Source organism: Lynx rufus, unplaced genomic scaffold (assembly GCF_022079265.1).
Source record: "Lynx rufus isolate CCGP_SWC_20201006 ecotype Redwood Valley unplaced genomic scaffold, mLynRuf1.p SCAF_32, whole genome shotgun sequence".
NCBI classification, from domain to species: Eukaryota; Metazoa; Chordata; class Mammalia; order Carnivora; family Felidae; genus Lynx; species Lynx rufus.
Window position 1 is genome coordinate 458714 of NW_025814848.1, and position 27202 is coordinate 485915.

The 27202-nt window shown below is 40.3% G+C and overlaps 1 protein-coding gene across 1 annotated transcript in view; it reads left to right on the forward strand.

The window, feature by feature from the left end:
* PACRG (parkin coregulated) overlaps positions 1 to 27202 on the forward strand; it is a 510195-nt gene that overhangs the window by 329771 nt on the left and 153222 nt on the right. The window lies entirely within an intron of this gene.

The following is a 27202-nucleotide window of genomic DNA, read 5'->3' on the forward strand; positions in this document are numbered from 1 at the left end:
CTGGAAGGGCAGACTCTCGCCACCTGCCACCCTGCAGGCTTTGTGTCTTCACCCCCATCACCCACAGAAGGAACAGTTTAACCTGAGAGATGGTTGACAGTGACGAGGTAGGATGTACAAGGTGCACAACAGGCAAAATCAGGACTTGGATAAAAGGAGAATGAGTCTAGGGGACACTCATGCAGAGCTTTCTAGAATCATTCTCTAGGGTCCTTGCAAACCATCTAGGAAGCCAGCATGGCAATCTGACCTCAACCCACACTCGTGAGCATGGAGCTCCCCCAAAGCTCTGTGGAATCCCTGAGTGGCCCTGTGCAGTGGCCACAGCGCCCTGCTCGGAGGTGACAGGGCTCCAGCCTGGGGAATAACCCAGAGGTGGCTGAGCGCCAAGGCCCTCCGAGATCAGGCAGGTAGTGAAAGGCATAGAGGTTTTGAGGTTTCAAAAGTTCCTCATGAAAAAGCGAGGCAAGGCCCTTATAGGGAGCTATAAATTAGATCACCTGACTTTCAGATGGTTAAATGGGAGAGAGGAAAACAAGATCACAGTCAGGAAAAGGCATTGGTGTTTAATTGTCTTAACCTACAGGTGCAGAATCACCAGCATTTATGATCCTAACATTAGAATGAGGTTGAAGAGAGCTGAGCTCTTACGAGTGATGAAGGCTGATGATGTCCAGTCATCAGGGGTACACGGAAGCCCTGAGGTCTGTTATTGACTCTGTCAGTAACTCATTATGTGGCCTGAGATAAGAGTCTCTGTTTGCTGGGGGAAACAGTGGTGAGAACAGTAATTACTTCCTGGGAGCGCGCCGACTGCCAAGGTATTTATACATCATGCAACAGAGAGAAAAACAATACTTGCCATCTACCTGCCCATTAGAGGTGACATCTGGAGAACGGTTTCAGGTTCCAGGATGAAAGGGTATGTGAGTAGCGATGTACCATCCGCTCCCTATCGGTCCGATCTTTGCATAACTTAGCTTTCAGAAACACCAGCGGCAATGATGCCATTGGTCCTTTGAGCTTCTGACTTCAAGTTTCCCCATCCAGGGTGCGTGGCAGAGAAGCCTTGGGAGAAGGGAGATGGGTATTTAAGGACAGAAGTTTTTACAAACAAACAAGGTTACTGCATAGCCGACGGTATTTTATTTATAGAACCTCATTTCCGAGTCTTTTGAAGGGAAGTTATTTGGTAGTTTTTCAGCTGAGGCTAATTCCACTCTGCTGATTTCATTGGCTAACTTAGTAAAGAAGAACTAGTCTTAAAAATTCAGAGGGTGTCATATTTATTTTCTATACATCTTGTCACTTACTATGTATGTTTGTAAACAAATATGTTTCATTTTTTAGGAGACATATGGCTTCTAACTTGTTTGACTTAATAAGGTAACAGAAGTTCTGTGTTAAATCTGCCTCTAAGGGCTGTACTCTCTCAGTGATTTAATGCTCCAGAGTGTTTCGCTCACGGGCAGAGCCCGATGCTTCGTCCCCTCTTCTCCCCACATCCCGCTTCCCTCCCAAACGTGTGAAAGGGTGATCCGTGCAAAGAGGCTCAGAAAAACTCTAAAAAGGGAACAGATAAAGCCTTAAGCTGTTTTCAGTGACCCATGCTGATATCCTTTCCTTTACCTGGAATGGTTCAAAGTGTCCAGTGAATTCTCTAGGACACCGTCTATGGCACCTCAGCCATATGAAAACCTGCAAGGGGACAAGTGTAGGGAAAGTGTCCTTCTCTTGTCACTGTGGTTCCAGAAAGCCTCCATGGGGCTGTTTCAGCCAAGGACAGGAAGACACATGTCCAAGGCAAGGCTGCAATGATCCCACTGTTCGAGCAAGGCTCTCGGAGAATTCTCAGGACCTTCACGTAACTGGGAGGGCGAGAGTCAGAGTGGAACAACCCCAGACCTCAGCCCTCAGGGTTTGAACCCCAGCAGCACCACTTAGCAGTCACGAGACATGTGAGCAAGCTGATTAAGTTGTCTGGGCCCGTGTTCTCGTCTGGGAAAGGAGGATATTAATGGTACTTACTTCATAAGTCTGTTTAAAGATTGGGGTTAGCATTAGCAAAACATTCAGAACATTGCCTGGCACCTGGCAAGTGCTACGTAAATGGTAAGGACATGGGCTCTTGCTGGCACTACGACCAAGGATTGGTGCCCAGCTGCTCAACTGGATGGGTATTGAGTTCGTTGGGGAAAGAGAAGAAACCCCAGAGAGACTGTTCAGAACAACTCAACACCATTTAGAGGCCTGCTTAGCTATACCCATCTTGGAGTAATGAAGGCCTAATATGTTATTTATTTTGTAGACTTTGCAAATGCAAACAGGTACAGCAAGGAGACTGAAATCTGTGCTTTTTGTTTATGAATGCTGTGCAGAGGCTGATTGCTGACGATGCCTAGGACAGCTCCAGGGTGCATAAAAACCACTTCAGTGAGAGTAGAAAGTTAAAGGCAGGGAAAATGCTCGGGAAACAATTCCTCCCCCACCAGAAGTCCCTATTTCAATTGTAATCGAAACTTCCTTTTATGTATTTGTTTGGTTCACACCTTTAAATGCTGGGATTATAATTGGGGGCTCATAATCCAAATAAAATGGCTGGCCACATTAATTTTATATTTCTGTAATTGAAAGAACAAAGGTTCATCATTTCTTTTTTTTTTTCTTTTAAGTTTATTTGTTATTTTGAGAGAGAGAGAGAGAGAGAGAGAGAGAGTACATGTGTGCGAGAGCACTGGGGAATGGTAAAGAGAGGGAAAGAGAGAATCCCGTCAGCATGGAGCCCAATGTGGGCCTCAGTGGGGGCTCAATCCCATAAACCGTGAGATCATAACCCGAGGCAAAAGTCAGATGATTAACTGAGCCACCCAGGGGCCCCAAAAGTTCATCATTTCTGGTGTCAGATCAACCTCTGGCTTCCTTTCTAAGACACATTTTGGAAAGTATTAGTTTTCCCACTCATGGCATGAGAAAAAAAATACAGTCATTTTTTAAAATAAAGTAGTGATTTGAAATTGCTTCCTAAATAGCTAGAGTTTTAGGGGGGCAAGGCTGTGTTTCATAAGGCTCTGGAATGTATAATGTGCGAACTAAGAGGAAACTCTTCTTCTCTCATTGGGGGGACTCTGTGGGGGCTGACCTAGTATCCAACCATTTGGGGGACGAGGTTCTGCCACGTTGTACTCCTCCTGGTCTTCCCGTAGCATCATCTGTAACTTCCCGCACGTCTGAACATATCCCCCCTTTGCTCACCTGTGCACTTTCCTCTGAGAGTAAGCCAGGGGCAGCGTGGTCATTTCGTCTGTTCTCAGCTACTTCATGTTCAGTGTGTGAAGTGTCAGGGTGAGGCATTTCAGCTCCAGAAGATCCTTGTAGAGTGTGAGACTTCTTAGACCAGATAGCTGCAGGTCACAAGGAGGGTGTCCTGGGTTAATGGGGCCTGTGACAAGTTAGTACAGTCAGCTGAGAAGATAGGACAGAGATACAGACACCCTCTCAACATTTAAGCACCTACTATGTGCAAGCCAAAACTCTGCCTCTACTGTCTCCTCCTCTACGACCCAAGTAGTTCTGCTTTCGTGTTGGTTCACACATTGTAGACTTCGGAATAATACTGATTTTAGACAAAATTTTGCAAATAAAGAGTTTCAAAGAGTTGATGTCAATGGTAACCCTGCATGAGTTCTGAAAATGAAGAAGTTCAAAGAATCCTCAACCTGAAGGGGAATGAGGTAGACCCAGACCGTCTCATGCATGGCCTCATTCCTTTGACATGGGAAACACGCCATACCTCACTAGACCCTGGCCACACATTCCTTCCACCAAATGCCAAGAGGCATCTGACTATTAGTGTTCAAGGACAAAGCATTGCTACATGAATAAAAAGGAAACTGTACTAAATTCAAGAGCTGTTAGGTACAGTCTTCCATTTTCCAAAGTCATAAAATAAAAGCAATGTTACTACAAATTTAATGGCTGCAGTTACCCTGACTCAGTAGATATTTGGGAGGATAAATGAATGCCTGAGGTGTGTTTTTTCAACCTCATTTTTAACTTCATCCAGCCTCACCTTATTCATCATAAAAATAGAAATAATCATTACTTTGTCATGAATATCACATTGGATAAAGCAATCTGTAAACTATAAAGCAGTATACATTGTTCATTTTTTCCCTTCCCTTTCCATTCCATGGGTGAGACTCTGTTGTGATGCTATAGCCTATATCTTAATGTCATTGAATACTCTTAGGTCTTTGCCAAATTCTACACAAATTCTACATTGTATTTACACTTACATCTGTTTGATGAGTATCTGTCTGTTCCGGGGTTCCTATGAAGCCTCATAGATGGACCTCACCCTTGCTTCACTGATGGGTTTGATGATCACTCTTATAATTCTCACTTCCAGCTGACCCCAGTTGAAGTAACCCTTCTATATTTGTCTCAGTGCACCCAACATGTGAATTTCACTTCACTTCTCAGTTATAAAGAAGTCTTTTGGCTGAGTTTATTTTAACTTTATGGACCCTCCATTTCATTCTTTTTCATCTTGTTGCTGTTAATCTACAAAAGCAGAAGGATATTTGGAGGAAGAAGGTGATGCCGTGTTAGTGGTCATTGCTACTAATGCTGCTTTTCATTCTTTTGGGTGCCTGAAAGCATTTAAATTGATCTCTATGTGGACTGGGAAGAAGAGAAAATTCTCGGATATAAATACATTCAGAACGTGTAGATAATATCCTAAACAAAAGGAAAGAAACCTACAGGTTTTCTTTGACTTTAATGACATATTTGTGACTCTGACTTGTTTGTATTCTCCGCCTTCATCCTACTTAAACTATTATGTTTTTAAAAAAAGAAAGAAAAGAGAAAAATCTTTGTAAATTTATCAAATGAAAATAAGGGAGAAAGACAGGCCAACATTAAAACAATTTGATTAGGGGCGCCTGGGTGGCGCAGTCGGTTAAGCGTCTGACTTCAGCCAGGTCACAATCTCGCGGTCCGTGAGTTCGAGCCCCGCGTCAGGCTCTGGGCTGATGGCTCAGAGCCTGGAGCCTGTTTCCGATTCTGTGTCTCCCTCTCTCTCTGCCCCTCCCCCGTTCATGCTCTCTCTCTGTCCCAAAAAAAATAAATAAACGTTGAAAAGAAAAAAACAATTCGATTAAAACTTTGCTTTTTTTAATGAAGAAAAAATGTTTAGAATAGTATATGACTTTTAAAAAACGTTTTCCATCATCTAAGACCTTGTCTATTGGTTCTTAAGTTCAAGTCCTGCTTCTAGAGCCTCACAGTGTGACCTTGGGTGTGTGAACATAAGTTAATCCTATAAATTAGTTTACATGATACAGAAAAAAATCCTACATTCTAAAAAAGACACCAAAATTGAATATATATATACTGAATTTTATTTTTCTAAAAACATGATAGTAAAATAGAATGAGTTTTCTCATTGTTGAACCTGGTGTCCAGCTTTTTGTGGAAATGGCTGCAAATAATATTTTTACTAAGTCTTTGAATTGGTTGACTATTTAAACCTTAATTTAATAGATCATAGTGTAATGATAAATAAAATTATTTAATTTTTCTTAAGAACTCTTTGGAAAAAAGGCTGAGGAAATTAGGAAGGAGACTCTGACCCTACGATGAATTGTCCAAAGTTTCCTCAGGGATAGAATCCTATACTAGAGCACAAGCAGGAATAGGGCAGAGAAGAGTGGAGAAGGGAACCAGGGCTCTAGAGCTAGTGAGGAAGATAAGTGCTTCTTACCTGCTAGGGACCTCAAAAAGCAGTATGATCATAGGATGCCCTTTGCACTGCCTACTGTAGGCTCTACAATTAATAATATGGTGGAAAATGTTCAACAACCATTATTCTAATACTCAAAAAAATCCCTTCCATAGCCATTTTGTAAACCTTTTTTTTTTTTTTTTTTTTTAGAGAGAGAGTGCACATGAGCAGGGGAGGGATAGAGAGAGAGAGAGAGGAGAATGAATCTTAAGCAGGCTCCAAGCTCAGCATGGAGCCCAGTGTGAGGCTGATCCCACGAACCTGGATCATGACCTTAGCCAAAATCAAGAGTCAGATGCTCAATTGACTGAGCCACCCAGGCACCCCCATTTTGTAAACTTTAAAAACTCTAACTTTCATAACTCCAAGAATTATATTCTTACGTAAAAAAAGCAAAGAAATATCTGGAAATTATAAAGGAGGAGGAAGAAGAGATGAAGGCAAGAAAAGTGTTCGCCCTACTCTAAATAAAATAGTGCAGGGACCAAGAGACAAGTCATTAAAAAACAGTGGAGAGTCCAGAGACAATTCTCAAAGTATGTGAGAATCTCAAATTCAGTAATGATGACATTTCAAATCAGTTGGGGAAGGCTGAAGTATTCAATAAACAGAATTGAATTAATTCGTCTCCATTTAGGAAGAAAATAAAGTCAGGATGTGTTCCTCCCAGCACTCCTCCAACACTTTTCAAGTAGTTCAAAGATTTGAGTGTAAAATACTAAAACTATAAAAGTACTAGAAGAAAATATAAGTTCATTTTATTAAATAATGTCAGAGCAGGGAAGGCATTTCTAACCACAACACAAAACCACAAAACCACAAAACCTCAGAGCCTTTTGGGAAAAGATTGATGGATCTGACTATTAAAAGCTAAAATATTTGCATATGAAAAGCAACCCAATTTTTCCCAAATTGGGATAAAATAATTTCAATACAGAAAATGGTGAAGGCTTAATGTTCCAAATGTACAAAAATCTCCTAAATAGACATTAGAAAAAGACAAGCGATGAAATAGGAGGAAACAACTCAGAGAAGAAGCATAGCCAAAAAGAATGAAGAAATGATCAACTTCATTGATAATAAACAAATTAGGGGCGCCTGGGTGGCGCAGTCGGTTAAGCGTCCGACTTCAGCCAGGTCACGATCTCGCGGTCCGTGAGTTCGAGCCCCGCGTCGGGCTCTGGGCTGATGGCTCGGAGCCTGGAGCCTGTTTCCGATTCTGTGCCTCCCTCTCTCTCTGCCCCTCCCCCGTTCATGCTCTGTCTCTCTCTGTCCCAAAAATAAAAAAAAATAAAAAAAATAAAAAAAAAACGTTGGATAATAAACAAATTAAAACCACAATGAGATATGATCCTTAGTGTTTATGAAATTTTTAGAAACTGACATCTTTGCTTATAGTCGATGAAAAGGCAAATAGGCACCATGTTTTGAAAGATAGTTTAACACTTTCTAGTCCTCTGAGTGAGCCTTCCATCCGATCCCTAAACTCTACTTGTAGGAAGCCATCCTACAGAAATCACAACACAGATGTCACTGAAATGATAAAGATTCATGACGAGTCTTAAGTGTCCATCTGTAGGGGAATGGAAGCCTGTGCGGCATTTTATAAAATGAGAGATATATTCTGTCTTGGAAAGAAGAAACTGTTTCTTGTAAGAGAAAAGATGCACACATACATAGGGAAGAACGAGGCGAAAGCATGATTCTGTTTATATCCGACAGATGACACGTGTGGATGTGAGTACACACATAAAAACATGTATGTATATTCGAGTAAGAGCAATAGAAGCAATATTGGATGAACAGCAGAGTAACTATCTCTGTAGGGCAAGGGCATGCCTGGGCGAAAGACTTCTATTTCAATCCAAATATGCCAAGTGATGCTTTCCTTTAGAGCAAGATGCCAAAATACAATGGAATGCAATTTTACTCAAGTACCAGGTGTTGAGTATTGTCTCACTCACCCCGGGTTGGGCCGGTGCCCCTTTTTCTGGAACGGCTGACCTTGAGACAGGGCGCCACAACCCTCTGGCAAATACAGTTAATTCCTCTAGATGACTCCTTCCACTTCTGCTCATTTTACAGAACTAATTTCTGTGACATTTTATTTTTACACAGCACTGAACCCAAGATTGTCTGCAGTATTTACGAGGGCATTTACAAAAGGAACAGAGCAAATGCAGTTTAGACAGATTCCAATAATTCTCCCGGTCTTTCTGACACCAGTGTTTCAGGGTTCACCTTTCCTCTACACACACTCAATTAAATTAAAATATAGCATATAAAACGGTGGCAAGAGAACCTCAAAGGGCACCGCAGAGGTGAAAATAAAACAACTTCATATAAACCATTCCCATTACAAGTGTATATATTTAGATTTTGTTAAAATTAAAACCCAGGATAATTATCAAAGCTTAAAGGCACAGGCCAAAGCAGAAAAGAGACGAAAATGAGGTGATGGTGAGTCAGAAATGCCTGTGGTGTTCACACTGTTTATCCTTTTTCTCAGCCCCGAGCTGCAGGCCGGGCATGGCTACTAGACAGGGGCCAGTCGCTGGGTATCGTGCTGTTTCTCACATCCCAACACGGATCACACACACGGAGAAGTGCCCACCCCATCCCCCACCCCCTCATCTCCAAGTGGCCCGGGACTTAGGGGAGGCAGGGTCAATTACATGAGTACAAATGCTGAGGAATTTGCAAACTCAAATTACAATGGTGCTTTCCATTTTTTTTTATTAGAAGATGAAAATTAATACCAATAGAGTAGGAACATCTTGTCGCTTAAGCATCCAACTTCAGCTCAGGTCATGATCTCACCATTGGTGAGATCAATCCCTGCATCAGGCTCTGTGCTGACAGTGAGGAACCTGCTTTGGATTCTGTGTCCCCCTCTATCTCTGCCCCTCTCCCACTCATGCTCTGTCTCTTTCTCTCTCTCTCCCTCTCTCTCTCTCTCTCTCAAAAATAAATAAACATTAAAAAAAAATACCAACAGAGTAAGTGAAATTTAACAAAAGCAGCATGCCTTCCAAAGCTCTGACTGGCCTCTTTTGCCTGGAGGGGTGGGGGGGGGGGCAGAAAGAAAAATAGATATGTTTATTGAATACATCATATCAAGTATTTTTCAGCTATGATACTTTATCATATTATGAACTTTCAAGAACAGATTGCCTCAACCTACTACTTCTTGAAACTTTCTGTACCACTTATAAAAAATAACCTTTGCTTCAGTTGGTATTTTTGTCAGTTCCTATCTCCAGGAGGGAACACTGCTTGTGATTTCAATCTCCTGAGACTTTGAGCCCCGTGAAGAGGGCTCTTCTGTTTTGTTTACCCCGTGTCCCGGCACCAACCACATAAATGTTTGCTGTCGTAGAATAAGAATCTTCAGATCACTTTTTAACTATATATTCTCATTTGGGTTGATTTTTTTTTTAATTTTTTTCGATGTTTATTTTTGGGACAGAGAGAGACAGAGCATGAACGGGGGAGGGGCAGAGAGAGAGGGAGACACAGAATCCGAAGCAGGCTCCAGGCTCCGAGCTGTCAGCACAGAGCCCGACGCGGGGCTCGAACTCACAGACCGCGAGATGGTGACCTGAGCTGAAGTCGGACGCTTAACCGACTGCGCCACCCAGGCGCCCCTGGGTTGATTTTTTATTAGTTTTATTTTCCGGGGCTATGGAATTAGATCAGTCATGACATATAAGTAGCTTGACCATACCCAGAAAAGTATAGGCACTCTTTGTAATATGTACAAATGAGGAAGTTGTATCTTTGGAGTTTACAGAAATGACCAACCATAATGGTCCTGTCATTTGGGTTATGTCATATCACTTGAATACCATATGCCCATTACAAAGCCCACTTGTATTTGAAATGCACAGTAGGCCTGACTAAAGCCCACCGGTTGTTTTTAAATTATGAGATCACATTTAATTATTATGTCTTTTGTTTCTCTAGATGTTCATATTTTAATATGTCTCACTTGTTTTTATAGCCCATCTTATAACATGAAGTTTAGAATAGGTGCTATTTATTTTTAAATACTCCTTTGTCCATAAATTGTGATTTATTATTTTTCAAAGAGCTTTGAAACTTCCAATATCAAGAACATTTTTGAATTTAAAGTGCAATTGTTTTAAAATACCAAAATGGTGAGATTATCTGAAGAAGAAGATTCTATACACCCAGAAAAGCCACTTAAAATTTGATGAAATTGAAGAATTAGAGCAAAAGTTTAATTCCCAGAATATTAATCTAGGCTTTCTTTGGAACAAGAAGCAGGACTGAGAAATTGCCCTCAGTTGTAAATGGAGAACAATTTTAAACATCCTCCTAAAGAATTATAATTTAATTCTAGTCAGGAGTAGCTGAGCAAGAGAAAACTTGATTACTTAAGGCACTAAGTATATGAGGAAGAGAAGCACAAATACCTTTAACCACAGTAGCCACTGAGGTCTGGCTATTTAAGGCCTGGGATTCTGATGGGAACTGCTAGGCTCTATTACGGATGTCCATCCGTCATGGAGAAAATGCATTTAGGATGCCTTTGTCATTTCTCTTGTCTGTAGCCTGAGCTCCTTTAAAAATCAAGCTATAAGCATGCAAGTTATAGAACTTAATTTACTGCTGAAATAGAACATAAAGTGATCAGTTCAGTGACGCTCAGGCTCTGAGGCTTTAAAACCCTTGTACACATGACTTGCAGAAGATTCACGTGATACATGCCTTTAGAATACTCACAGGCAAGGTCTCAGACTGCCAGTTAGCCAAACTGTGTACACATTAAGCATGGAACAACTTACCCAAAGTTGATAAGCAGTGGAAAATTTTCCACTCATTCCATACATTCACCTCATGGAAAACTATTTTTTACCCGTATCACCAAGTTTCTAGAAGTAATAACTCTTTGGGTATATTTTAAAGAATTTATAATTTAAAAACTCCAATGATAAAAACTTGATAGATTTCTCTATTTTAATTTTTTTTTCAACGTTTTATTTATTTTTGGGACAGAGAGAGACAGAGCATGAACGGGCAAGGGGCAGAGAGAGAGGGAGACACAGAATCGGAAACAGGCTCCAGGCTCCGAGCCATCAGCCCAGAGCCTGACGCGGGGCTCGAACTCACGGACCGCGAGATCGTGACCTGGCTGAAGTCGGACGCTTAACCGACTGCGCCACCCAGGCGCCCCTAGATTTCTCTATTTTAGTAGAGACCTAGGTGATATGGGTAAATATTAAGTACGAGAGAATTCCAAATATTCTAAAAATAATTCAAAATAGTGAGGGAAACCACCTAAAAGCCAGAGATTCTGGTAGCTTAGGCTCTATAGGCATTTCTTAAAAGTGTGTCCTTGGATGAACGCCTTTAGAATCACTGTGCTTGTTCAAAACTGGAGCTTCCTAAGGGACACCTGGGTGGCTCAGTTAGTTAAGCATCCACCTTCAGCTCAGGTCATGATCTTGTGGTTCATGGGTTCGAGCCCTGCATTGGGCTCTGGGCTGACAGCTCAGAGCCTGCAGCCTGCTTTGGATTCTGTGTCTCCCTCTCTCTCTGCCCCTCCTGTGTGCTCACGTGCGCTCTCCCTCTCTCTCTCTCTCTCTGAAAAATAAGTAAACATTAAAAAAATTTTTTTTAAAAATAAAAGTGGAGCTTCTCAGGCTCCCCGCCCCACCCCCAACCCCCGCCGCCAATTCCCTGAATAAGAATCTGAGGGGAGGCATGAGCATGGGTCTGGAATTTGCACTTTAACAAATTCTCCACGTGGTTTTTGCATACGAGCAAATCTGAGAACACCTAATTCAAGATCATAATGTTAATAATTTGGGAGCCAGATTTAGTCCCACGGTAAGAAACTCACATCTGTAGGCGTTCAGGCTTCTCGTGACTTCAGCCAAGCGATGGCTTGTCTCTGCCACGGGCCCAAAGACGGACAGGCGAGAGATGTGGATGAGGCTGCGGACCTCACCACTGCTGTACAGACTCACCAGCCCACATTTAATCAGGGAGAATTCTCTCCTTTCCTAAATAGTTGCTCCATTTCAAAAGTGTGACTGTTACCTGTCTTCTCACGATGAGAGGTTACAAAGTGCTGTGCGTTCAGTGGCTGCCCAGGTCTTAACGATAAGAAATGCTGTCCTGGTCACCAGCCCCCCATCCTCCTACTGACCACAAGGCAGCATGGCAGTGGTTAGGAATACAGACTCTGCCTCTCACCCTTAGTAAAGTTATCCGACCTCACTGCACCTCAGTTCCCTCGTCTCCAAACAGTGGAGAACAATGCTACCAGGTATAGGTTGGCTTCTGCATATTAAATGGGTTTACAGCGACAGAATGCTTAAAACGGTGGCTGGTAAATAATGAATGCTATGTTAGTGCTTGTTTAGCAATAAAAACAGGTCTGGTCGTGGGAGATTGTTCCAGGAAATGAGAAAGATGGGGGGGGGGTCATCCCCAATCTGGAATGGGCATCTTCTCACAAAGGAAAAGTATACATTGTGTTTCTCTCACAAGTCCTATAAGGCAGTAAACATAGTGGAACAAAAGAATTAAAAGGGGAGATACAAAAGACAAAATAAGCCATGTCTTAGACAAGGATTTAGGGACCAAGAAGAAGATGGATTTGTACCTACAGTTTTATAACCATCAGGTAACTTGGTTTGGTGCATATCTTAATTATGTGTGTTTCATTTGGGATGAGGGGTGGTTGTACTTCACCAAGTTTGTGGGGGGACCGGGGCTAAACAAAGTTAACAAATGACATCGGATGCGATGGCTAATTTGCCTGGCCCTATCCTCTCTCTCTCTACTCTTCTGGACCAACATCTGGCTACTTCCCTGTTTCCTTTTCTCCTCACCTTCAGATTAAGTTGATAGCTGATGTTTGCCCCTTTTCCTTTTCCTTTGTCATTCGTCTCTCTTCCTTTTTCTGACTTCCTCTTCTGACGCTCTATTTTGAATGCTTGTCACCTTTACTCTCAACTACCTCAACAAGTGCCTAACTCCTGTTGTACACACCTCACCACCTCCAACATTTTTCTGTCAAAACCTGGCAATGACCCCCTGATGATAACGTCAAAACTTTATCAGGTGGTTTCCAAAGATTTTCCCACTTGAGGCTCAGTGGCCTTTTCAGCATCAACTCCCACCACTGATGCCCTCCCCTCACCCACAAGCCACGCTCAGTACAACACGCCCTCCATCCCTTCACCACACCTTTGTGCAGTGGGTCCTGTGCCTGGAATTCTGTTCGGACCTGGATGGGATTCAGTAAGGAAAACGTTGCTCAACCAGAAACATTGCACGACCTGCCATACTGGGTCAAATAGTGTCCCCTGAAATTAAGATCCTTCCTGGAACCTCAGAATGTGAACTTATTTGGAAACAGGGTTGTACAGACATAAATAGTTAAGATGATCTGATACCTGGAGAAGAATTCGCCCTTAATCCAATATGACTGTTGTCTTAGAAGTAAGAGAAAACACACAGAAACAGTCACACCCAGGAGGCAGAACCCCATGTGAGAATAGAGGCAGAGCTTAGAGCGATATTCCCACAGACAAGGGAATGCCAAGGGTTCCTGGCAACACCAGAATGATCTGGAAAGAAGCATAAAACAGATTCTTCCCTGAGATCTTTAGAGAGAGCATAGCCCAGCTGACACCTTGATTTTGGACTGTGAGGCAATAAATGGTTGTTTTAAGCTGCCAAGTTTCCAGTACATTTTTATGGCGGCTGTAGGGAACTAATAGAGTGGGTATTGAATGGTGAGTGCCCTCAGCTATGAAATGGAGGTACCCCCACCCTTCTTGCCTCACAAATGTCATGGGCATCAAATACCATAAATAAAGTGAGTGTGTTATTAGATGTATAAAATTCTACCCAAGTGTGAAGTTTTACTTATATCTTGAAAGTCTTTTAATTCCCTTGCATAATCCCTGCCACACTACTTTGTCCATGTGTGTGCTCAATAAGCTTGTTGAATATTTTAATTTATTATTTTTATGCATTGCATCGATTGTATCTTAAAATATCCAAACATTGGGATCTTAAGATTCTCTCTCTTTTCCTCTGCCCCCTCCCCTGCTCACACTCTCTCTCTCATTCTCTCGAAAATCATAAAAAAAAGATCCAAACGTAAATACACAGACTCCTATTCAGATTACTGTCTAGTCATTTCTATCCAGCTTTTATTGCATGTAATGTTATTTCAGAAAGACATGATTTGGTTTGTCTAGCTAAATATGAGAAATACATTATAATATTATTTTACTGTATATTAATTTTTAATATACTAATGAAGTTAAATTTCTAAGAGTTTCAAAATAAGATTTATTTAAGATAAAGTGTTTAATTTGTTTTCACAAGTATGGCTGGTTTTATTTATGCTACTTATTAGAAATCTGATAAAGGTATATTTTATTAAAAATGGCTATTTTAATAGCATTCCTTTGAAAGTGCTCATCAATAAATTTAATCAATTGCCTATTCAAACAACAGAGCCAATCTTCTAGTCTTAGCACAATAGAATGATCGCTTGCCAGGAAAAGAAGAATCTGAATACTGAGAATCGTTATTTGTAAAGTGAATGAGAACAGGGGCGCCTGGGTGGCTCAGTCTGTTAAGTGTCTGACTTTGGCTCAGGTCATGATCTGATGTTTCGTGGGTTCAAGCCCCGCATTGGGTTCTGTGCTGACAGCTGAGAGCCTAGAGCCTGCTTTGGATTCTGTGTCTCCTTCTCTGTCTACCCCTACCCCACTCATGGTCTGTCTCTCTCTGTCTCAAAAATAAATAAACATTAAAAAAATTTTAGGGGCGCCTGGGTGGCTCAGTCAGTTAAGCTACCAACTTCTGCTTAGGTCATGATCTCCCAGTTTGTGTGTTCAAGCCCTGTGTCGGGCTCTATGCTGACAGCTCTGAGCCTGGAGCCTGCTTGGGATTCTGTGTCTCCCTCTCTCTCTGCCCCTCCCCAACTTGTGCCCTGCCCCCCTCCCCTCTTTCTCTCTCTCCCTTTCTCTCTCTCTCAAAAATAAGTAAACATTAAAAAAGTTTTCTTTTAGTTTTAATAAAAAAATTTTTAAAAAGTGGATGAGAACAAATTTCCCTTGAAACCCAACTTCTATTTAAATTAAAACAATCGAATGTTATTCTTTCTATATTACTTTTCCTCTAAGACTCTTTAAGCAGTTTGCATGTGCCTTGTGGTTAACAGCCTTACAGTAATCCAGTGAAGCCGACAACAGTACCCCTTAGAGACAGAAACTAGACATTGAAAGTTATAAGCAAGTGATTAGCAGAGCCAGAAAGAGACCCTGAGACTTCTGTCACCACACACCCCAACATCTCCTTGGCAAGAGCTATACTCAACTGATAAATTATTTCTAGGCTCTTAATGTCATTTATTAAGTCCCAAAGAAAACGCCTAAATAATTCTCAATTATTTTTAATATCAGTTTGGATCCTTGGGAGTGAGGGCAAAAGCTTTATTTCACTTCCAAGTGGACTTCAAATAATATCAGCTGGATGTGCACTAGGAAAATAGCATTTTAAAAGTTGTTCCCTAGAATTAGTGAAAAAGAAAGGAAATGAGAATTAAGGTAAGTAATTTCTGGGTAATTTTTTCTGGCTGCTTTTGTCCATACATTTATGGTGAGTGTGTTAGGTTAAGCTAGCTAAGTAACAGAATGTACCCCTAAAATTCAGTGGCTGAAGAAACAGCACAGTTACTTATTTTTTAGGTTAATGGACCAGTGCTGGTTCTGTCCAGATGAAATGGGAAGAAGAGGTGTCCTCTGGTCCATGCAGTTGATAATGGCTGGATTATAGTGACTGTTAGTGTTAACCAGTGGCCTCATGAGCCTAGTCATCTGGAAAGAGTCATCTGGAGAAGAATGTACAAGGGGTTGAATAGCCCAGATCCGGGTGTGGTACGTATCACTTACACTAATTTTCATTGGCTAGAATTAGTCACATGACCACACCTCGCTGCACAGGAGTCTGGGAAATGTAGTCCGCCAAGCACTCACATAGAGGAAATGGATGTTAGTGAATGGATCTGGTCTTAAACCCTCTTGTACACACTTCTCCAGACGACTCTTTCCAGATGACTAGGCTCATGAGGCCACTGGTTAACACTGACAGTCACTATAATCCAGCCATTATCAACTGCAAAAAGAAAAATGTATACTTGGTGTTCATTACGGAAGATGGGAAGAATTAACTGATTTTTGTGTGTGTAGTTCCCAAGCAAAAGTAGTTTCCTTCACATTTGTTTCTAAACCAGAAGCAGATCATTTATGGGGTATATGTAATTTAAAAAGCCTCAGGGAGGAGCATATTGTCCAGCTTGGTCTCCCTGCTTCCTTTTGCCTTGAGAGACACATTCCTCTTCAAGCCTATCCACTAAGGGTCTGCCGCTGGCAGAGGGATGCTGATGGCTTGCTCATAGAGCAGGGCCGGCTACATAATTTGTGGGGTCTAGTGGAAATGAACATTGTTCCAAAGGCAGAAAAGGAGTGCTACTAATGAAGATATCTTTTTCCTTTTTTCCACGGTGTTTCTCCCCTCCCCTGCACACCTCCCCCCCCACACTCTCTCTCTGTCTGAGGGTGTTTTTTTTAATGTACATTTTAATGCTATTCTAATTAAAGAGAAATGAAAATTTTTCATTATTGGCATGAATCTTACCATTCATCCTTATATTGTCCAATTCCAATGTTAACTGCAAACATGAAAACATCTAACTTATATGTGAAATCACTGAAATTACACAATTTCAGTGTATTGTATTGCTCGTATATGCATGTGTATTTTGTTCTTGCAAACACAGTGGAAATGTTGCACAAAACTAATTCCACTGTTTTTTTTTTATTTCACCTCCTACTATACCCATATTCTACAACACTCTGCCTTCAGTTCACTAATGGATAAGGAAGGACCGAAGGGAAAGGGGTTACGTGATCCCCTGCCTTTCCCTGCGGCTCTATGTCACTGTCTTCCACTAAAGTTGCTGGCTAACACGGGAAACTAACAGGAGTAGGAACAGACATGACAACAATGTTCTTCGGTCACTAGTGTTTCTCAGAATGACCCTGCTTCCTTTCTGCATTCAGAGCAAGTTTTGGTTGAAACCAGAAAGCCTGGCCTCCCAAGGCTGCAAGTGCTCAGTCAGTCATGGATGTCACACGCTCACGTTGACCCACATACACGGCGGGTTCACCAGAGTCCTGATCCCACCTGACACCACACACACTTCCTGAGAATGGGCAGCAACAGGGGCGGGAGGACACATTTCCTCCCGTCTCCTCTGCACACAGGCGTGCTCCATCGTCCCATCCCCTCAATCACAGAACACCGACTCCAAGATAGTGTTACTGAGACGTTCATGATGACAATCGCAGCCGTTAAACCAAGCACAGGGTCCTTCTGAGCACCGGGTCCCATGCAACTGCAGAGGCTGCAAACCCATGAACCCAGACCTTCTGTACAGAATTGCCTCCGGGGCTTTGGGAAAGAGGGACTGATAGCTTAAAGCAGTCAAATTACCTGATTCATAAGCCCATCCGTATACTAAAGAGCATAGAGACGGAGATCATGATAACATAGACCCACACGAAAGTCCAAAGCACCAAGAATTGTAGGACATACCATTGGTTTGTAGTAGCTTTAAGAGGGAAAAAAGAATACTCTTTTCATGTACATCTGGATTTTGCAGTACATCCTAATGTCAGATGTTCTAAAATAAGGGGGGAAACTTCAATTCCCGGACTTGTACTAAAGCATTCTCTTTCTTACCATGTGACTAAAAATAATAATAAATTAATATTTGATTTTATATATTTCAAACATCCACAAAAACATAGAGGCTAGTACATAAATACCTGTGTACACACAAGTCAATTTGGTCGAATCCTAATGGTTTTCCATATTTGCTTCACAAGATTTTAAGGGGAAAAGGGGAAACATATTTCAGAGAACATTGGTGCCACCTGGGACCCCTGCCTCTAATTACATTCCCCCTCCTCTCTCCTCAGAGGTTTTCTGAAATCACTATTTATCATTTATCTGCATGTTTTTATATTGCAGGTACATATATCCATACCACAAACAATATGTTTTTCGTGTGTTTTCATGTTTTATAGACGGCATAAAAGTGTATGTACCATTCTGCAACATGCTTTCTTGCGTATCGTTATTATTTTGAGATCTGTGCTGCTATGTGGGATTCTAGTTCATCCATTTTAATTACTGAAGAGGGTACATTGCATAAGTACACCCCAGCTTATTCATTTTATTGATTGTCATTTAAAATGTTTCTAATGTTTTCTAATTTTAAACAATTATCCAGGAAATCTTCCACATTTCTCTTGGTTTACATAAGCTAGAGTTTTTTAGGATCTATATCTAGAGGTAGAAATGCTTACCTGAGAGTTGTGAGCATTGCGTCTTTAACTCTTCCGCATATTAGCAGAGGGTTTCCAATTTACACGTACAGGGGTAAAATACTAGAGACACATCCCTTCACATGGAGACTGACACTTAGAAATGTCAAACACTTTAATTTTTGCTGAACAAACGGGTGTGAGATGGTATCTTTCAATTTGAATTTCCCTAATGACTAGTGAGGTCAAGCATCCTTTCTTATATTAGCTAATCCACTTTATCTTCTACAAATTGCCTATTTAATGCTTTCATCATTTTTTGTGTGTGTTGGGTTGTTTCTTTCTTATCAATCTGTTATATTTATTTATTTATGGATACTGCTCGTTGGCTGTATGCAGTTCCAGACTTCAGTGTAATTTTCACACTAATTTCTAGATTATAACTTTAATGTAAGCAAGCTCATTTATCCTCTCTCTGTGGTTTCAGATTTTGATCTTGATTAAGATAACTCTCCCCTCCCTGAGCCCACAGATACATTCTTGTATAATTTTTTTTCTAAAGATTCGGGGGTTTGTTTCTCACATTAAAGATTTTGATCTTTAATCCATTTCGAGTTGTTTTTGAATGGTGGAATATGGGAATGTGATTGCCCAACTATCATTTATTGAATGTCCCATCCCCACCCATTGATTTGTTCCATGGCCTTGACCATTTATGACATTTCCCTTTACACATGCATGTTTCCTCTCTCTCGTTTTAACTACTGTAGCTTGTAACCTACTTCTCCAAAATCATCTGACCTGTTCTTGATTCCTTGTGCTTCTATTTGAATTTGAGGATCAGCTTGTCAGGACCCACTGAAAACCCTTGCTGAGATTATTTTTTAGAACTGCTTTGAATGTGCTATAGAATAATTTGTGAGAAATTGACATGTTTAAGGGACTGAATTTTCCTATTCACAAGCAAATTACCTCTCTCTATTGGTTTAGCTCTTTTTGTACTTCATTCATGTTTTAAAATCTTCTTCCATAATGATTTTGGACTATGTTGATTAGTTTAGAAATTTTTTTTTTTTTAAATAGTTGGCTTTTTACTACAATCCTTACATTTCCTCCATAACATAATATCTTACATTTACATAGTTATAACTGAAACTTTTGTACAACACTTTGATTTTTTTGCCAATTTAGGGATTACTGGATGAACTAATGTGAAATCTGTTTTATGCCAATCTATACATTTTGAATAAATTATTCAGTGAAATATTTTTTATAGAGAATCATATGCAATGAATTAAAATATCTTGAATAGACTGGAAATGTTTCTGTTTTGTTTTCATTTAAAGTGGATTCTAAATATGCTAAAAACATAGAAGGATACTGAGTTATACCTATTAAATTCCTCAAATATAAAGACTCTGGATGCATTGCTATTTCAAAAGATGAATAGTAGAAGCAGTACTGTTCACAGACATGTTTCTAAATGCAAAAGGAGGGCATTTTTTACTTGAACTATTTTGAGATGAAAAAAGTAAGCACAGAGATTTCATGATAGCTTTGAAACCAGCAATAGTACTGAACTGTGAAATAAGGCGGTTGTCTGTCAGCCCCACTGAAATCACAGTTGTTTAACGAGCTCTTTTTTAGGGTACCTACTTATGCCTTATTTGTGAGTCTCCCAATTCTTTGCAATGCCACACAGACTTTGGAGATGGATTTTAATTCCATCACTATCTACGGCCTACAATATGTGCATTGACCGTAATATAGTTTCCCTTTTTGAATATATTCCAAAACCTCCCCCTGTTCTGCTTATTTTATTCCTCTAGTATCCTAAACACAATGGATTCAATCTTACTCCAAGGCAGTGTTGAATTAATTCATCAAGATCCTCAAAAAAATCCCATCAGTTCAAAGGGCAGTCCAAAGATGCTACATGCAACAAATGCCAGAGAGAGCTCTACCAGAGAGAGCTCTTGGATCCCTTCACCCCATCCTCCTCACCCCATCAGGTCTTCTGTAGAAACAGGATCTCAGATTGTGTTATAAGTCCCATGTTGGTCTTCCCCTCCTAGAAATAGTAACAAAACGTATACAAAGTGCCCACAATGTTCCAGATGCTTTATATGAGTAGACTCACTTAATCTCCCCAACAAAAGTAAGAGGTGGAAACAAATTTCACAGATGGAGAAACTACTGGGATCACGTTGTTGGTAAATCGGAGTCTGTATCCAAACCGAGGGCCTGACTTCCTGGCCCAGTGTCTGCTGTGCTTCCTTCACGATTCCAAACGATCTCTTCCCTTCCCACCAGGACCCTCAAAGGTGCATGGTGTTTTACCACTTGGTAGGTGAGGAAACGATGGCTCAGCTAAAATGACTTCTCCAGCCTGAGGACCCGGATCTTGCCTGCAGGCCGGCTGCAGAGGCCCTGTGCCCAGAATGACTGATATATGACGATGCAGAGCCTGTCAGGGAAGCCGCAGGAATTAGCATACCCAAGTGCCGAACGCTGCCAACCTAAAATAAATTTCATATCTGCCATCCATTTGACACTAATGTTTTTATAATTACACATTATAAACTGCACATGGTACTTACCTGAATTATAAAGCAATTTAAATATTATCTTGTTTGACACCTCGTTTTGGATTTGAAAGTTTTTCTAACTCGAGAATCAGAACAAAGGTCATGAATGGGCTCCTGAAGAATAAATGAAAATGCCTATTTACAGCCATGGCTGACTATTTGACAAGTCTACCCAAAAATGAAATACCTTATCAGTGTGATAAGCAATCTCCTAGGAAAGTAATTAACACTAGAGCATTTCTTCTTTATTCCCACCTGTTAATTGTATCACGGAATAACGATTTAGCAGAGATGTACGTTACAATTCAAATACCTGGTTGCACTTGGGTGATTGTCGCAGCCTCCTGAATGATCTTCCAGGTCCGGCTTTATCTTGCTTCGTTCAATTCTGTGCATCATTTCTAGGATAATCATCCGAAGTCAGTGTTTTTTTTCCTAAAGGATTGGTGAAAACATGAGAGTCACAATGACTGGTCGGTCATATGCTGACTTTCCCTTCTACCACCGGCGTTACCATCCTGTGGCTGCTACTAGAAATGACCACGAACTTGGTGGCTCAGGACAACAGAATGCATTCTCTCACAGTCCTGGAAGACAGAAGACCAACGTCAGTTTCACTGGGCTGAAATCCAGTCGTCGGCAGGGGCCCTGCTCCTTTGTGAGGCTCTCAGGGAAGCTCCTCGCCTCTTCCAGCTTCTGCTGGCTGCTGACAGTCCTCTGCTCGTGGCTACATCCCCCTGCTCTCTGCCTCCGTCTTCACATTGTATGTATTACATTTCCTCTCTGCTTCCTTCTTACAAGGACACTTGTGATTGGACCTGACGTTCCTTGAATAATCCAGGATCATCTCCCTTTGCCAGAATCCTTAATCACATTTGCGAAGATTCTTTTTCCTCACAAAGTAACATTCACAGGTTCCAGGAATTAGGGACTCATGCCCTTCAGATCATTATTCAGCCTGCTATACTATCTATGTGATTTCCAGCAAATTGTTTAATCTCTCTAAAATAATTTTCCTTACCTATTAAATGTGTGCAATAAAAGTATCTATTTCATAGTGTTGCTTGGGGCTCACATGAGATAATTTACATAAAGCACGTAGCACAGGGCTTGGCAAAAATAACTTTTCAATCAATAATAGCTCTTCGGTTTTTCTATGCAACGACTGCAGTGTCTCTGCATCACTTTTTGTCTAAATCTCTTAGTCTAGAAATCTGGTATGTCCGTCCTCTGGCCACCGCAATCTTTCCAAGCTTGTCCTTTACTAATTTCTTTATAGAGCGTCCATCGTAGCCAGATTTGGTGGCTAACTAGCCCCTCTGCTTAGTTTTCTTGCCTCACAGTGCCTCTTTTCTTTGTTGCTTCTCTCTGCAGTACCCGACGCTTTCCTCGTTTCCAAATACTATCTGTCCCGCTAAGACCAGATCTGTTACATTCTCTTCTGGAAAGCTTCCCAGCCAGACCAGTCCAGGGTGGCCACTCCCTCTGAGACTATCAGTACCACACTTAGAATGCTTTATCAACTCTTATCATGACAGCTCTACTCACTTACACCCCGCTGCACCCAGATGCATGCGAGACACCAAAGACATGGTGGTCACGGAGAAACCATACAGGGAGAGAATTCAAGGAAGTCAGACCTGGGCCCAAAGACTACATTAACATCTTCCCACCTTAGACCAGAAACAGCAAAGAAATCGTAGGCAAGAAATGGGCCTACAGCCACAGGCCTCCTGAGACGCCATCCACAGAGCAGGCAGTAGTGGCTGGGAGCCTGGCTTCTGTGTGGTCATAAGGAATAGTAACAGTCTCCCTGTAGGATGGAGATCAGGACCAGGCTTGATGCTCAGAGTGAGAGGCTAGATTGGAGTATTTTGCTACTAAAATCTGCTGCCACCTGTTGCCTGATCTGGACCGGTTCGTTGAGTAAAGACAACTTCTTTACCAAGTCGTTGAGTAAAGACAACTTCTAGACAGAAGGGAGTACAGACTGAAAAAGAGTGCGATAAGTGGAAAAAATCCTTTCCACTTAAAATAAGCCAGAAAGTAAAAATTCCTTAACACATGAAGACATCGAATGCTAAAGAAGACAACCAACAAAACAAACTACTAGAACATGTGTCATTCCAGATTATTCTAAATTTATATAATAGTATGAGAGGGACTGAAGTATGTTCTGGGTGTATGAAAAAAATAAACAAGACAATCACATAAAATGTAGAAAGAAGTTCTTTTTTAAAAAAGACTAGAAAAGCCGAAACAAGAACACTGGGATATTAAGAAGAACAAGTTATAAACATTGGCTAAATACAACGCAAAACCTCAGAACATCGATGAATTTTAACCCAGAACACTGAAGAGACTAGTGAGTTGAAACCTGGGCACACCATGACAAAACTGGCAAACATTACAGAAAACATTACGTCGGACATCTGAGAGAAAGGACAGATTGCCACAAAGCAACAATTGGGCCGAGAGTCGATTACCAGCAGTGATACACCAAAATGGAGCAGTATCTCAGACTCACCAAGAAAAAATAAAACTGACTACCGAAAATTTTATACACAGCTAAAGTATCATTCAAGAGTGAGGGAAGAAACAAAGACATACAAAGATTAAAAGACTTTCCAACTCAATTCTAGAAAAAATTACTGTTAAAGGAAGTACATCAGCAACAACAAACCCAAAGCTGAAACTGAGAGATCAGATATGAGGGCAAGTCCCCAAATTGACAAAATGCTGGTAAGATTCATTAACTATTGGCTGCTTTAAAAAAGGTTAAAAACAAAAAAAACTAAACTAAAATTCTAGACAATGATGGCAGAATACTGGAATATTTGATCCTCAGCTAAAGTTTTATTTTATTTGGGAGAAGGATAAACATACTGAATCTGGGTTTTCCATACATAAATCATGCTGAAAGATTTGCAAAAAAGCGTGGAGATGGAAAATACATAAGCCAGGCTAATGTTAAGCTGAGGAAAGCTTATGTAGCAATAGTGTTATCAGGCCAAAAATAATATTAATAGAGAAAGGAGAGGCATATGATAATAAGAAGCACAATCCAACAAAGTGGCATAAAAATTATGATCTTATATTGACCTCACAATGTAATCTGAAGTATAAAGAGCAGAAGTTAACAGGATTATAAGAAAATTTGACAAATTCATTATGTAGGAGGTTATACTTCTAACAAACTAATACATCAAATAGTCCAAAAAAATATTGAAGACACAGGTTTTTTGTTTTGTATTGTTTTTTTTAATTTTCATTTCAGTATAGTTAGTATACAGTGTTATATTACTTTCAGGTGTACCCTGTAGTGGGTCCACAGTTGTATACATTACTCGGTGCTTATCAGAATAAGTGTACTCCTAACTGTATCCCCTATTTCACCCATCCCCCCACCCACCTCCCCTCTGGTAACCATCAGTTTGTTTTCTACAATCAAGAGTCTTTTTCTTGGTCTCTCTCTCTGTCTCTCTCTCTGCTAATTTGTTTTGTTTCTTAAATTCCATGTATAAGTGAAATCGTGTGGTGTTTGTCTTTCTCTGACTTATTTTGCTTAGCATTATACACTCTAGCCCCATCTATGTTGTTGCAAATGGCAAGATTTCATTATTTTTTTATTGCTGAATAATATATATATTATATATTATATATATATTTTATTGCTCCACATCCTTAACAACACTTGTTGTTTCTTGTGTTTTTGATTTTGGACATTCTGACCACTGTGAGGTGATATCTCATTGTAGTTTTGGCTTATATCTCCTTGATGATGAGTGATGGTGAGCATCTCATGTGTCTGTTGGCCTTCTGGAAGTCTTCTTTGGAGAAATATCTGTTCGTGTCTTCTGCCCATTTTCAGTTGGATTACTTGTTTTTTGGGTGTTGAATTGTATCAGTTCTTTACATATTTTTGGATACTAGCCTTTTATCATATATGTAAATACCTTCTCTCATTCAGGAGGTTGCGTTTTAGTTTTATTGATTGTTTGCTTTGCTGTGCAGAAACTTTTTATTTTGATGTAATCCCAATAGTTTAGTTTTGATTTTATTTCTCTTGCCTCAGGTGACATATCTAAAAAAATGTTGCCATGACCTATGTCAGAGACATTTCTTCCTGTGCTCTCTTCTAGCATTTTTATGGTTTCAGATCTCACATCTAGGTCTTTAATCCATTCTTAGTTTATTTTTGTGTATGGTGTAAGAAAGTGGTCCAGTTTCACTCTTTTGCATGTAGCTGTCCAGTTTTCCCAACACCGTTTATTGAAGACACTATCTTTTTCCCATTACATATTCTTTCCTTCTTTGTTAAAGATAAATTGACAACATAATTATGGGTTTATATAGTGTGTTTTAAGGTGAGTTTTGACATATAGGTCATATTTCTACACCCAACATAGAAAATAGACATTCTTTTCTAGAATGTATGGATTCTATTCTATTCTATTCTATTCTATTCTATTCTATTCTATTGCAAATAGAACATTTGCAACATTGATCATGAAGAATTAGTAAATCTCAACAAATTCCAAAGAATCTATCTTATGGAAGCTATATTCTCTAGGTATAATACAATTTAAAAGATAGTGCTGCAAATGAATTCATAATTCATAAGTTAAAGGTAAAGAGATTGAAAATAAATGTAAGCCATTCAATTTAAGAATCAGAAAAAGAATGGAGTAAACGAAATAAAAACAGAAAAAAAGAAAAGAGAAAAATTAAGTTCACATCAAAGAAACAGAGAAGATCTGTAAGATCAAAACCTAGTTCTTGAAATAGCTAATAAAATAGACAAATTTTCACCATAAGGGCACAGGAAAAAAAATATACAAATAAATAATAAAGGGAATAAAGAGGGGAGTATAGTAGAAATTCTGTCATTAATATGTTATAAACAAATTTATGCTAATTATTTGAAACTTAATTGAAAAGAATAATCTTGAAAAATATAAATTACCTAAATCAGTCAAAAAAAAATCAGAAACCCTGAATAAACCAACAAACAGTAAAGAAACTGAAGGTCATCAAAAGCTGCCCCCCAAAAAACAGAAAATATAACCCAGCCCACTGTGTAATTTTTTCTAAATTTTCAAAGATTATCCCTTTTTCTCATACAAATTCTCTCAGAGAACTGAAAAGGTAATTGAAGAAGATGCAATTACTCCTGATAGCAAGATTAGAAAAGTTAGTCTAAGAAAGAAAATTACAGACCAGTCTTTTTTTTTAATTTTTTAAAAAATGTTTTTATTAATTTTTGAGAGAGAGAGAAACACAGAGCACAAGCGGGGGAGGGACAGAGAGAAAGGGAGACACAGAATCCGAAGCAGACTCCAGGCTCCGAGCTGTCAGCACAGAGCCCAACGCAGGGATCAAACCCGCGAACTGCAAGATCATGACCTGAGCCGAAGTCAGAGGCCCCCAGACCAGTCTTTATGTAGGAAAAATAAATGTAAAAATCCCAAGTAACATGTTGTTAAGTCAAAAAACTAATAACACATTATGACCAAGTAGGCTTATCCTTGGAATGGAAGCCTGGTTCAACACCAGAACATCTATTAATATAACTTAACATAGTAACTAATTAAAAGGGAAAAAATATTTTGACACGTAGAAAAGATATTTGTTACATGTCATACTCATCCCCCTGATATGATGTTTTGAGAAGGGCACTTCTGTAAAAACATTAATGGTGAGAAAACCATGAGAAATCTAAATTGAGGAAATTCTGTAAAACATCTGGTCAATTCAGATGATGAAAAAACAAGGAAAGACTAAGAATTTGTCTTGGGCTGAGGAGACTTTGGAGATGGTGATAAGTCAGTGTCATCTCCTGATGGGATCCTGGAATACAATAGACATCCATGGACAAACTGGTGAAATACCTATAAAATCTACCACGAAGTCAATAGTAACAGATCAGCGTTGGTTTCTTAGTTTCGACCTAAGTAAGATGGCAACGAAAGATGTTAGCCATCGGGGAAACTGGCTGAGAACTGTCTGTACTGTCTTGTATCTTCCCTGAAAATCTACAGTTATTCCAAAATAAAAATGTGTGTGTGTGTGTGTGTGTGTGTGTGTGTGTGTGTGTGGTGTTTTAAGGGGGGAAAAATACCTCAACACGTACTCATGATGAAGAGTCTCAGCAAACCAGGAAGAGAAAGGAGTCTCCTTACTTTGGTAAAGAAGCCTGGGGCCCCCTGATGCCCAGTTGCCCGGCCCGGAAGCCGTGGGCAGCCAACACAGCAACAGCATCACCCCTGCTTCTAGAGTGAGAACTGGGGCTGAGCTGTGGGACTGGCCCTGGAGGCTGCAGGACCGAGGAGAGGGGGGCAGGGTAGGGGCAGAGTGAAGGGATCTGTGGAGGAGGAACCAACCAGTGCCCTCCCCAAGTGGAGGTGAGGGAGAGCAAGGTGACTTCCCACCTGAGA